The sequence below is a fragment of the Gigantopelta aegis genome, chromosome 10 (assembly GCF_016097555.1).
Source record: "Gigantopelta aegis isolate Gae_Host chromosome 10, Gae_host_genome, whole genome shotgun sequence".
Taxonomy (NCBI): Eukaryota; Metazoa; Mollusca; class Gastropoda; order Neomphalida; family Peltospiridae; genus Gigantopelta; species Gigantopelta aegis.
Window position 1 is genome coordinate 53,250,610 of NC_054708.1, and position 12,755 is coordinate 53,263,364.

The window sequence follows — 12,755 nt, forward strand, 5'->3', positions numbered from 1 at the left end:
GTGCACTGGCTGGAAAGAGAAATAGCTCAATGGGCCCACCGAGGGGGAACAATCCTAGATCGACCGCGCATCAGGCGGGCACTTTACCACTGGGCTACGTCTCGCCCCGATCACCTCAGATGCAACTGGGGTCATAACAACGATCGCCATCAGTGGATTCGTCGTGGGTTGGGAGTTTTCTTTTCGCAACTAATGTTGCACGGAATTTAGCTCAGTTGGTAGAGCGCTTGCCTGAGAAGTGGTTTGCTTGTAGGCTTGAAGCCCTTCGTTGGACCCATTCTCTGGGGTTTTCCGTCCCATGTCTATGGAAAAATTCAAAGTTCGTTTTGTTTAACGACACAAGTACAGCACATTGATTTATTAATCATCATTTGTTGGATGTTAAACTTTTGAAAGTTTTGATTACATTTTTTTTTTATTAGCAGCAATGGATTTTTCGTATATATAGATATACTTCCCCACATATATTCTTTTCTTTTCATTTTGCTTCAAATTATCGATTTGGATTCTTCAATAGTTTATTGTGATTTGGTGTGATGTTGCTGTGTTGTGTTTTGTTGTATTGTGATGTGATGTGGTGTGGTGTGGTGTGATGTGGGGAGGCGTGACAAAGGTGTGGTGTGGCGTAATGTAGTGTAGTCTAGTGTTGTCTGTTTGTTTAGTTTTTCAGACCACCATGCACAGAATCTTGTTTCACATCTGACATCAACGTGCGAGTGAAAACAATCAACTGCGCACGTGGGGCGACGTGCAGGGCACGTGCATGAAAGGTCATCAATCCAAAGGTCGTACTCAATACAGCCCATGAGACAAAATTATTCTAATCTTTGATCAAAGGTCATTAATGCATCTTTTCCCTTTTTCTTTTCTTTTCTATCTTTCTTCCTTTTTTTCTTTTTAAATCGTCTGACACTTTTTGTTGTAATTTGTTTTACACCTTTTTTAACAATTGGTTAAATTGGGTGAGTATATAACGTAGTTTTTTCTATTCACAGTTGGGGAACACGTTTAAAGAAGAAGAAAAAAGAAAGATTGTATACATATTATTTTTAACAATGAGTAATGTCTTAAAGGGACTATCCTGACTGTCAGTGGGATACTGGATTATAAAAGATCCCTTGCTGCTAGTCGAAAAGAATAGCCCATGACATGGTGGCAGAATATTTCCTTTCATTACCTGTGTTGTCCTTAGCCATATGCGCAACGTAGTCCCTTTAAGAGTAAACGTATAGAGTTCGGTTTACAGTTTAAACAAAAGATTGTATATATATTATTTAAAAGACTAGTAATGTCTTAAGAGTAAACATTTTGATATTGTTAACATAACTGTACTACTTTCTTGATAAAATAAATTATGTGTATATACATAATACTGGTTTTGGAAGTGAAATGAAAAAAAAAGGTGACTTTTAACAAGCAATTTCAATTTAAGTTCGCTCGGTTTTATCAGATAAAAATAGCTTGTTAAATCCAAATTATCGAAATAAGCGGCTGTTAACGCCTTAAAGAAATAAACAGAAAAAGTATTCTCCAAACACCGCACATTCCCTTGCAGATTATCTTATGGAAGACACTATTTCAGTGGGAAAATATTTCCCTCGAACGCCTATTAGCATTTCAGATAAGAACTAATAACACGTTTTAGAAATCTTATACTGTCAGTTATTTGAGTGGTCGTCAATTATTGTTGCTCTGTTTAAACTTGCACGAGTTGAGAAAACATTGTCGCTTCAGGCTGCACCGGAATGGGAATGCATGTGTGAGACCATTTGATTTTGTTTGGCAGTCGCTGTAAGCGGAAGTCCAATTTACGTCTTCCTATGAATATAAATATGAAAACATTTTCATATGCTCCATAAGTACGCCGTCGACTGAACAAATAAACGGAGAGTGCGATGACTATCTATTTTAATTTCATCTAGAAATGTGGTCATTTCATAGAGAACAGTATTTCCTCTGCTTTATTTTCTGTCTAATAAAGTTTGTTTTGTTTAACGACACCAATAGAACACATTAATTAATTAATCATCGTCTTTTGGATGTCAAACATATGGATATTCTGACACGTAGTCGTCAGAGGAAACCCGCTACATTTTGATTAATGCAGCAAGGGATCTTTTATATGCACTTTGCCACAGACAGGAAAGCACATACCGAAACCTTTGTCCAGTTGTGGTGCACTGGATGGAACGAGAAAAACCCAATCAGTTTAATGGGTCCACCGGGGTGGTTCGATCCTACGACGCAAGCACCTCAAGCGAGCACTCAACCGACTGAGCTAAATCTCGCCCCTGTCTAATAAGGGATCTTTATTAAATAGTTTGCATCAAGTTTGTTTTGTTTAACGACACAACTAGAGCACATTGATTTATTAATCATCAGCTACTGAATGTCAAATATTTGGCAATTTTAACATATAGTCTTAGAGAGGGAAGCCGCTACATTTTTTCCATTACAAGCAATGGGTCTTTTATATGCAGACAGGATAGCACATGTCAAGACGTTTAATATACCAGTCGTGGTGCACTGGCTGAATTTTTTACATCATGTTCATTTTTAAAATTGACTTTAAATATATTTTACCTCTGGGTTACGTCCCTCTCAGGGTATCGTTTAGCATCCGTTCGTGTATTGTATAATATAGCCTACCATTCGTTCGTGTATGTTATGCACTTAAATTTCACACCTAATAGCCGATGTATTATTTGTGCTGGGGCGTCTGTTAAACCATCAGTACCATCTTTCAACATAAAAGCTCATTGCCATTTTTAATACAATGTACAACCATACAGGTCAGCAGGACACTGCCTCGGAGCGTCGACGTAGAAAAAACCACACAGTTACTCGATACATTAATTATGCATGTAACAGTGTAATGAATTCGAAGAATGATGCTCTCGGCAACAAAATAAAAATGAATTATATTATACCTGATATTGAAGCTGAAACACTTAAAGACGTGTCTGTATAAAACATCTCTAGCAGTTTTTGGTAGTAGCAGCATGTGTGACGGCAGCGGCTCTCTCTATCTCTCTCTCTCTCTCTCTCTCTCTCTCTCTCTCTCTCTCTCTCTCTCTCTCTCTCTCTCTCTCTCTCTCTCTCTCTCTCTCTCTCTCTCTCTCTCTCTCTCTCTCTCTCTGTGAGAGTGGAAGAGGCAGATAGAAAGTGTAAGAGTCAGATACAGAAAACGAGAGACAGCAAAACAAAGAGATAGAGACAGAGCGAGAGAGATTGAGAGACAGACACATATAAACAAGAACTCGGAGAGATAGAGTGAGAAAGTCTGAGACAGAGATGACTGACAAACGGACATATACAGACACAGGTTGCAAGGGACTCCTCACTACAAAATATCACACTAATTCGTGATATTATTTGCAGAACATTGTTCAGCAGTATGCTCGCGTCTCAGCTACCTGTCAAACGCACCCGAATCCAGGGCCGTACCCTGATCAAAGTCCTGGGGGGAGGGGAGGAACTACTTTTTATAAACAAATGAAACACTATACAAATTAAACTCTGAGATACGTTATTTTCTGGAGTAAAAAAAAAGAAGAAAAAAAAGTGAGATTCTCAGGGGAAAACTCCCCCCCCCCCCCCCCCCCCCCCCCGGAGGGTACGGCTCTGCTCCAATCCGGCTACATACATGCAAAACACACAGGTCCCGCCTTTCAGTGATAATAAGCTCCCATTGTAGGTGTATTCTCGCCATTTCATGAAATCTCACGATACTTCATATACTTTGATTAACCTCGTTTCCATATATCATAAACATATTAATATCTGGCGAGGAACATTCTAGAACGTTATATCAATTGTTTGCAGCAGGGTGCGTGGGAAATGTGGCCGGCGACACAACGAAACAATCATTCTAGGTTGTTTTTTTTCAAATGTATGACACATGCGTAAACAGCTTACATCCATCTTTCCGAATCTAGTGTATGTCTGCCGTATGTGCGATGTCCCGAAGAACCATACTTTAGTGCAACGGCACATGCGATAAAATACGATTACTAATTAATTTTTTTAATTATAATATTTTTATATTTTTGTTTACATTACAAAATATTATATTTTACATAATATGTCCGTAGGAGAAAGCAAGCAGGGTTCTTGCATTCAAATTTAAAGGCACTTGTCGGGACCCCACTAACCCGATTAAAATGTTCAGGGAGTGTTATGACAAGTCCACCACTGTTGGCTACTTAATATAAACAATATTGAAGCCAGTTCCCTTCTGCAAAGAATATGCAGTTTGATACCCTGACACAGTGGTGTCTGCTTGTTTCTTAGCAATCTAAGTGAAATGATGTTCTCAGTTATTAGATGGGTATCGTTCCAAAAATAAGGTTAAAAATATCGCTAAAAGCGCAGAAAAATGAACGATAACTCAAATTGGAATAAACATTAAAACGGATAGGGTTCATGGGCGGATCCAGGAAATATTTTTAGGGGGGGACCAAAAAAGAAGGGCACATTGACTCGTCAAAAGGGCACCTTACTACAAGTTTTGATATTTACAATTAATATGAATTCCTACAGTTCTACGTCATAATATACTAGCAATAATGAAGTAAATTGGCGTCACTCGCGTTAGAACCTCAATGGGGCCCCATTGAGACTCAATAACACAGACACATATCTGCAAGCTTGCGCATGTACACGAAAATCTTGATTTCATTTATCTACAATATAATTATTGTTTACTTAAAAAAAAAAAAATTCTACAAACAAAAAGGGCACTTGGACATTTTGAGGGCACTTGAACAATTTTTTTTTGGGGGGGGGGGACGCGTCCCCCTGGTCCCCCCCCCCCCCCTTGGATCCGCCCATGGGGTTGTGCTCCAGCCGTTTTGTTACGACTTATCACCTTCAACGTTTGTAACAATTCTTACGAACACCCAATCAAACCGTGTTTGTTTGTGATTTCTTTTTGTGCTCGATTTTAGATAAACCTGTAAATGTAGAAAACTAACAAGCAAAATATTTTATGGCTTCACAAAGATAGTGTTTTGGTTACTAGTATTTCTCATGAGAAAGATAGTTTCACTTCATGCCACATAAAAATAAGGTTATTCCACAGAAAGATCGCGATGCTCGTATGTGTTTTAGTTTATGAGTAGGGGATCAGCAGGAAGTTTATGCTTTTTATGTGCAGAATTGCAGATAATTCCATATTGTTTTATTTTATTTTCAGTTAATGATGTTGATTTGGTGTTTGTTTTTGTGGGTTTTCTTTTTGTTTTTATTTGTTTGTTTTGTTTTATTTTGTTTTTTGTTGCTTTTTGGGTGGGGGGTGGGTGGGGTGGGGTGGGGGTGGGGTAGGTGGTTAATACAGAATACTACACGACTGGCTGTTAGCTACCATTTATCTTACGAGTTGTTTTAAAACGTATCTAACGAGCGAAAGCAACTTAGGCTACAAAATTTCAAAACTAAATTCAAACGCCTTTTTTCCAACTAAACCTTATTTGCGGTCCTAGTGCTAGCGCTTGCAGTTAACTTATGCGACACAGTGTAATCAGTTTCAGTTGAACACATACGTCACAGAGTAATTGATTTCGACTTTGCTTCTTTCTTTTTTTCATTGGATGGTGTGGCATTAGCGACCTGGTCATCACCTAGAAGCAGCCAGTCGTATGTGTTTAAATTGTTTTCACACGTCATGTGTTATTAGTTTGTGGTACCAAAAATAACAAACGATGTTCTCACCAACGGGTGTGGAAGAAATAATCTGAATCGCACCCCAAGTCATGTAAAACCCCACCCCATCTCATGTGATAATTTATGGAACTGCTTTACGATGTTTACAGCGGTTCTCACGAGATCAGATTGTTTCAGAGTTCCACAAGAAACGCGGCCACCTGTTACCCAGGTAGATAGAGCCATAATCCATCAAACAGGTGTATAACACAACTGCGCTTAGAAAAGGAACAAGATAAATGTATGTTATGCGTATTCATAGGAGATCAAAGAACCTCGCCATCTTTCGACCACTTGTAGCTACCGCGCTTTTCCGGGGATAGTCCTACAATGCAACAGCGTTGCTCATTGGACGAAACTTTTCAATAGAAAGAAAGAAAGAAGAAAGAAATGTTTTATTTAACGACGCACTCAACACATTTTATTTACGGTTATATGGCGTCAGACATATGGTTAAGGACCACACAGATTTTGAGAGGAAACCCGCTGTCGCCACTACATGGGCTACTCTTCCGATTAGCAGCAATGGATCTTTTATTTGCGCTTCCCACAGGCAGGATAGCACAAACCATGGCCTTTGTTGAACCAGTTATGGATCACTGGTCGGTGCAAGTGGTTTACACCTACACATTGAGCCTCGCGGAGCACTCACTCAGGGTTTGGAGTCGGTATCTGGATTAAAAATCCCATGCCTCGACTGGGATCCGAACCCAGTACCTACCAGCCTGTAGACCGATGGCCTGCCACGACGCCACCGAGGCCGGTCAAAATTTTCAATAGTAAAAATATGTTCAGAATATGCATTTAAAAAACAACTGTGGATGTAATAATGTAACCTGTTGGCACCGTCTGTTTTGCATTCAACGACAGCAAGCATTACTAACGTTCGCGAACTATTTGACTTGTTCCCTTTGACGTGATGCGCATAAACCAGTCTAACGAACGTGTTCCTGCTCGGTTTTGCTGAACGCAAAGATACGATTAATTACTGGGGCGATCTACCTTAGTGTTCCTTAGAGTGTTTCCATTCCCAGCCAGTGTTCCGTTATTCTATCAAAAGCAGTTATATGCGATCTATCCTAACTGTTAGAAGTTTCAAAGCGCATGTGATATTTGAAATGAGACATTATTTACATTTTATTGTTCAGATCAATTTGCGGCAAAAGGGAACCAATGAATTGGTTTATAACTTCGTACTTTATAATGCTAAAACTCATAATATTAACTTTTAAACCCTCATAACATTTTTTTCTAAGAAACATTTATGAAAATAAAAACGTTTCTTTACAAATTATCACCGAATTAAAGCTAATTGCTAATACAGGGGTAAAGACAACGTGCTGGAATAGCCAAACTAGGCATTATCTCCCAAAGTAATCGATAATGCAGTACGCAAAGACTAACGGCAGAATTAAGGGTTTTTCACATTGGCTATTCCATCAGTTGCCTTCATTCCTGTATCAAAAACATAAATATAACCAAAGCAATTTGATGGGAATTTGTAAAGAAACTTTTATTGAGATTAAAAAATATATAAAAATTTGCGAGTTGATTTGGCGTTAAAACGTAATAAATGTTTTGATATTAATTTTAACGTTATTTGTTATAGAGTTATATGCCAATTCATAGGTTCTCAATTTGACGCAAACTGACTGTAGTCTCTGACCCAATTGTAATATGTTGTAATATTTCTGTACTTATGCCTACACTATTGGACACTCTCTAAAATGTAGATGTTCAAAGGTTTAACACGGGCAATTTAAAAGTGTTGATCTTTTTGTACACTTCTGCTTCATGTGTGCCACAAAAGAAGTGTATTGGGATAAGAAGCACAACAAATGAGTACGTGCTCTCATTCCCCAATCTACTCCAATATCCTATAAAGTTTGTTTTGTGTAACGACACTACTAGAGCACATTGATTAATTAATCATCGGCTATTGGATATCAAACATTTGATAATTTTGACTCGTAGTCATCAAAGGAAACCCGCTACATTTTTCCTGATGCAGCAAGGGATCTTTTACATGCACTTTCCCACAGACAGGAAAGCACATACCACAGCCTTTGACCAGTTGTGATGCACTGGTTGGACCGAGAAAAACCCCAATCAGTTGAATGGATCCACTAAGGTGGTTAGATCCTGCGACGCAAGCACCTCAGACGAGCACTCAACCGACTGAGCTAAATCCCGCCCCCACGCCCAACATCCTATAAATAATAAATATGATCAGACTGACCAACCATATGTCCGACGCCATATAACCATAATTAAAATGTGTTGAGTGCGTCGTTAAATAAATAATTGCTTACTTTCTTTCCATTCCCAGGTGGCACTTAACACATGCACGTTTCGTGCAACAGAACGGGGGAGATGGGGGTTGGGGGAAATAACATAACCAGGTTACAAAGATGTCATTACCATTGAAACCCATTTTAAAAACCAAAACGGTTTGAACGTCGGAGCATTGTCTAAAGTCTTCTTCTGATAATGACTGTTTTGACTGAAACATCGCTGGATTTAAAAACAATTTTTTTTATCAACTTTCGAACATTCAGTGTTCAGAAAAAGTTGTTACCCTTGAAACTCTGCCCCGGGTTGGGCCCCTAGCCTCTCAGAGGCTGAACCCTGGGGCGGACATGCTCGAAACCTCTGTGGTATATGAGCATGTTAAAACATTACGCACGCACGCACCCATGAAACCCATTTCTGAAACTACTTCAGCTAGCTTTTTCCTGATGATGACAGTACTAGTGTACTATACTGACGAAACGTGGTTTTAAAAAAATCAAAAACAACTTCAGAACATTTGGTGTTCAGAAGAAACCCATTTTTGTAAGGTTTTTTTAATGTTTAACGACACCACTACAGCACATTGATTTATTAATCATCGGCTATTGGATATCAAACATTAAATGATTTGAAACTACTGCAGCTAATTTAGAACATTATGAATCTCTAAAATACTTTTCTGATGATGTCAGTACTACTACTACTACTACTACTACTACTACTACTACTACTACTACTACTACTACTACTACTACTACTACTACTAGTAGTATTCAAACCATATTGACATAACGTCGTGTGGGTTTAGATATACTTTTATTTTCAGTCCAATTTTAGAACATCCGGTGCTAACTGATCCTGTCGTGGCATGTTACCATCCCTCCACTAAATGTCCTTTCCCTCCATCACATCCATTCAGCAGACCGAATTCCATCACAGTACCTCATTCAGAATTGTTTGTACGGGTGGCATATTTTTATTTACTTTGTCCTAATTGCTTTTTCACGACTGACCGGAGGTTGGCCTAATGGTCTCTGCGCATGCTTGGCCGCCCCTTCATTCTCATCAGATACATAATTGATTTGAGAAGTGCATGGAGTGTTTCTTTATGGCTAGATTAACGATGCCAAGCCTGCCCTAATCAGTCCATTATTTCATTACGCGCGCTTTGTTACCGTGACAGCACTCATTACTGTAACAATGAGGATGAAATTTAAAACGGTATTTAAATACAATCATTAGTTTTACTTCTATAGCAAGAACACTCTCATGTTTACTGGAAATGAGATCTATAATGTCATCCGAGTGCTCAAGGTTATCGAAGTCGGGTGGACCACAGAATTTCTAAACTAAAGACAAAATAAGTTAATACAATACAGTATAACGACACCACTAAAGCACATTGATTTATTCTTCTTTTCATTCCTTCTTGTAATGATATCACAGGGAGATGTTTGCTGCTAGGATGAATCTCACAGTGACACGGAGGGATTCCTGGTCTCCATAAAGTTTGTTAATAATCGGTTATTGAATGTCAAACATTTGGTAATTTTGACATACAGTCTTGGAGAGGAAACCTGCCAAATGTTTCCATTAGGACAAAGAGATAATTTATATGCACCATCCAACAGACAGGATAGCACATACCCGTCCTTTGATATACCAGTCGTGGTGCACTGGCTTGAACGAGAAATAGCCCAATTGATCCTAAACTGACCACACATTAGGCGAGCGCGTTACCGCTGGGCTACGTCCCGCCCTCAAACTAAATCTATTACAAATAATGATTAGTTTTACTTCTAGCAAGAGCACTCTCCACACACAGTTTAATGGAATGTCTGTGTACCGTAGGTCTACCTAACCGCTAATGTCATCTGAGTGCTCACTGTAGGGAGGTCGGGTGGACAAACAAACAGGTATGTATGTGTATGACATACCATATGTCTTCAGACTAACTCTATAACAAATGTTTTTGCTGTTAACGACTAAAATATACATGAGACTCCAGTCCACCCTTCCTCCGCCACCAGGGAAATAACCATTTTTAGGACTGATTTAGGGCGTCGAGGGTATTGCTTGAGGCATATGTACATGTGTGTGAGTGGTTTCTCCCACTTAAGCGTACGAGACAGGGATGATTGGGGGGGGGGGGGGGGGGGACATATCCTCAAATTCGGGCAAAATGATGGAGATTTTCAGGTAAAATGTGCTAAGCTGAATCCTTTTGACCATGTATTTCCATCATTCTACCCGCAAAATTAGTTGTAATCCATGAAAAAATGTGTAGTGATTCGTCAGCAACCCTTTAATTCGAGCAAAACCCAGCCTGTCCCCCACTCCTCCTCCCCCTAAAATGGGAGCCAGTACATGATACTACATAATTTATATAATGCTTAGGCCTATGCTAAAATGTGGTGGCCTGGTTGGAACAAGAAATAGCCCAATGGGCCCACGGACGGGTATAGATCCATGATCCCCACTAGGCTACGTGCTAAGTTAAACGTTCAAGTTCTTACACACACACACACACACACACACACACACACACACACACACACACACACACACACCCACCCACACCCACCCACACACCCACCCACCCACACACCCACACTCTCTCTCTCTCTCTCTCTCTCTCTCTCTCTCTCTCTCTCTCTCTCTCTCTCTCACACACACACACACACACACACACATACACACACACACACACACACACAACCAAAAAAGCGGGACGTAGCCCAGTGGTAAAGAGGTTGCTTGATGCGCAGTCGGTCTAGGGTCGATCCCTGTCGATGGGCCCATTGGGCTATTTCTCGTTCTAGCCAGTGCACTACGACTGGTATATCAAAGGCCGTGGTATGTGCTATCTTGTCTGTAGGGTGGTGACTATTATGAGTTATACTTGAAGCATCTTATATAGATGATTAGTCCTACCCATTTATTTGGTTACTACTATATAAAAAACAACAATATAGCCTAGTATTATGCATTTTTAACATCCCATATGAGGGATGATTACCCGGCATACGCTGCAGGTTTCGTGTATCTCGGGATTAGGTGATACCGACAGCAAGCATAGAGCACGGTAGGCTAGTCTCATGTCGAAATGAAAATTACACTACGGCTTCACCATTCAACTTAATTATTATCATCATCATCATTTATGTTTGTATTGCTACTGTGTTACCCGCCTCGGTGGCGTCGTGGTAGGCCATCGGTCTACAGGCTGGTAGGTACTGGGTTCGGATCCCAGTCGAGGCATGGTATTTTTAATCCAGATACCGACTCCAAACCCTGAGTGAGTGCTCCGAAAGGCTCAATGGGTAGGTGTAAACCACTTGCACCGACCAATGATCCATAACTGGTTCAAGAAAGGCCATGGTTTGTGCTATCCTGCCTGTGGGAAGCGCAAATAAAAGATCCCTTGCTGCTAATCGGAAGAGTAGCCCATATAGTGGCGACAGCGGGTTTCCTCTCAAAATCTGTGTGTCCTTAACCATATGTCTGAAGCCATATAACCGTAAATAAAATGTGTTGAGTGCGTCGTTAAATAAAAGATTTCTTTTGCTACTGTGTTAAATGGTTTTTACTTTTTTGTTGTTTTTCTTTCTTTCCTTCTTTTGTTGTTGTTTTGTTAGGTGGTCTGTTTGTTTGTTTGCTTTTGGGGGGAGGGAGGTAGGGTATTTGTCATCTTATAGAAAAGAAATGGGAATGAACTAACGCGCAAACTATGAAGACTCAATCTTTATAGCTTTTTTTCTGTAATTTAAGTAATACTACAATAGTTATCCCCCCACCCCCGAATACTGAAAGGGAGGTAATTATCTTCTATTGCTCATATTTTACATTTTACTTGTATTAAAATTATATTGTTTATTTTTTGTATTATTTTTTTTTTTTAAACTATGCCTTTGGGTTTTTGTTATTGTTGTTTTAAAATAAATGTATTACTATGAACGACAGAAACGTTCGATGTATTGATACATCTGATTATCACAGTTCAATCGTCTGCTCTGTTGTAGAGTGGTCTCATATAACAGTTTGTTTTTATAAAAGAAAGAAATGTTTTATTTAATGATGCACTCAAATGACAACACATTTTTACCAGCGGTTATATGTTGTCAAACATATGATTAAAGACCACACAGATAATGAGAAAAGAAACCCGCTGTCGACATTCCATAGGCTACTCTTTGGATTTAGCAGCAAAGCAGGACTTTCCCTGTCTATTGCTAAATTAGCCAAAATTGTACACATACTGACATAGTCTTGGCTAATAAAATATTCCGTGAATTAACTGTGTTTTAATAATTTTAAAGGAAATACTCTATTTATCTGAAAATTGGCTAAACTTTTACATTTGTGCCAGAGTGAGTTTTGGTAAGGGATCTTTTATATGCACCATCCCACAGACAAGATAGTAGGCCTACATACCACAGCCTTTGTTACACCAGTTATGAAATGCTGAGATCAATGAGAAATAGCCCAATGTGTCCAGTGATGGATCGATCCTAGACCAACTGTGCATCAGTCAAGCGCTTTACCACCGAGTCATGTCCCGCCCCATTATTTAATTGAACTCTTTGTTTGCTGTTTAACAGAAACTGCCTTTGTATTTTATTGAGATTGATTCTCGTCTGTGGGGCGTGGGCCCATTGGGCTATTTCTCGTTCCAGTGAGTGCACTACAACTGGTATATCACAGGCCGTGGTATGTGTTATCTTGTCTGTGGGATGATGAATATAACAGATCCCTTGCTA